This window comes from Alosa alosa, chromosome 8, assembly GCF_017589495.1.
Source record: "Alosa alosa isolate M-15738 ecotype Scorff River chromosome 8, AALO_Geno_1.1, whole genome shotgun sequence".
Taxonomy (NCBI): domain Eukaryota; kingdom Metazoa; phylum Chordata; class Actinopteri; order Clupeiformes; family Clupeidae; genus Alosa; species Alosa alosa.
Window position 1 is genome coordinate 7450458 of NC_063196.1, and position 2403 is coordinate 7452860.

The following is a 2403-nucleotide window of genomic DNA, read 5'->3' on the forward strand; positions in this document are numbered from 1 at the left end:
ATTGATACATTGTGACTTTGTAATACTATAATTATTTATGTCCTCAGAAAACTTGGTGATCAGTGGTCTGTGGAGCCAGATGTGGTGGAGGACATCGAGGCATTTAGATTGTGTAATGTATGGCCGGGCCCGTGAAAATTCTGTGAACAACGTGTGCAGCATCATGATGAAAAAATGATTGGAGAGGATGAGAGGCTTACCACCAGATCCAAGGTGGATGTGTCCCAGCTCCCGCACTGCAGAGACAACCTGGTCCCACACATCAACCGCGTCAACCACCGCCTGGCTATATACAAGAGAGAAGCCACACCGACATTCTGGTGTCCCAAGCCCCATGATCCTGGTCAAGGCTGGGAAAAGACTGAAGAGGGTACCCTGGAACCAGTGTGGTCTTGTGGACCTATCCTCCCCACTTCACTCACTGACTTGCTGGAGGAAACAGTCGAGGAGATGGATGAAGATGAGGAAAAAGACAAGGAGCAAGAGATCGATAATGAAGACCTGCTGTATATGATGTATAGACATCATTGCCCGTGACTTTTGACCTTTGATTAAAATCACTCTTTTCTATTTCAGTTTATTCTAATGGGGATTTTGTATGCCCTATATATACACATATTTGACTATATGAGTGATTTTCTGTTTTGTTTCAATAAATCTAAATAAATCGATGTACTGTATGTACGTTGCATCTCAATGTATACCACTGCCTTGAGTGAAAAGCAGGGCCGGAGTGGGGCCACTTTTCAGCCCGGGAATTTCAGGCCCAAGACCGGCCCAATTTTTCCATAGTGGTGGAAATTGGATAAATGAATGTAGTTTTTATTAGTATGGTTCAACAAATGTGTAAAGGTTATATAATAATTCACTTCAACTGAGAAGTTAACAAAAAATATTCCACTATTCCACAAGTTAACAAAAACAGAAAGAAAGAAAGAAAGAAAGAAAGAAAGAAAGAAAGAAAGCCTTTGAAATGTAGCCTATCCCACGCTTCCACAAAGAGGCATATTGAACTAATGTTTAGGCCATATGCATGGGTAGGCTATATTGTTTGGTGATTTAGCCTAGGCTACTCCTTTACTACACCCTTCTGAGCAAGCAAGGCATATAGGTTTATCATGTACATGTAATTGCTCTTTCTTACGTTAAATAACTTTAATTTATCCTCTCTACTTGTCCCTAATGTATCCTCTCTACTTGTCCCTGTAGTCATGGTCTCCTCATCACTAATTTAGAGCTCATCATTTTTAATGGTCGACTGGTTGATCTGCTGTTCAGAGGCTATTTTTTACCGCAAAGGCCTACACAGATCAAGCTTCAGTTGTGTTATTTGCATACTGCAAAGTCTATGAATCGGATACAAAAAGCTATATTTTAAGTAATTTAATATGTTGCTTACGAATAGCTTGATACCAACGTCCAATATTAGCCCAATAATTACATTGCTAATAATCATTGCCTAGGCTATCTCTCTTTACCAGTTGCCACTTTTGTCTGTAATCTGGAAGCTATGCACATTTAGCAGCATTCTACCTGGCCGTTTCAGTCCCTCCTGGCCTCTTTCTACCATCCATCCTTCCTGACGCTTATGGCTACTGTAGGCCCGGCCCGGCTGAGAAAACTTTTTGGAAAAGACGGGCTATATGGACCCAACCAACTCTTTTTGGGAGGGGAGAACTCCCTCACATGTCAGGCTACAACCCATGCAGACGGCAACGGTGTCATGCACAGAATGCGGAACGTGTATAGCCTACTAACTAGACTAACGTGACAAATGTCAAAAAAAAAATTCCTCGACCGGCCCAAAAGTGAAGCGGCCCACCGGGAATACTCCTGATTCTCCCGATTACCCACCTCGGGCCTGGTGAAAAGCCTCTAAAAACCGATAGCATTGGCCATACACTGGGTCATATGTGCGGGTTGCTGTCCAAGGTCCCGAACCCTTATTTCATTACCGCTACTATGCGTCGAGCGCAGCAAGATAGCCTAGGCTACTACTAGGTTTTGCCAACTAAACACTGTCGTATTAATATCGCTATCCTGTCGCATCCTGCCAACGTTGTGCTATGTTAGTCTGGCCCGTTTGTTGTAGAATATAGGCCAGAACATGCAGGCATATGTGTCAATACTGCGTGATTGCGATAACCTATTTTGTTTTACTTCCAATCTAGACAATCTAGTATCTAGTAGACCATCGTGTGGCCAATCGTCGAGTTTGAACAAAAACAGAAACAGTCGCCTAGCATGGAATTTGACGTTCGATTGTAGAACGTGAGCTCCTGTCTGTTTAGTGAAGTCAACAACAATTGTGGCAACAATTGCTATGACAGAAACAGTTACGGAATTGTGACGATGCATTCGGTAGACGTGTACCGTATTATTACGTTTCATGTGTATATAAGC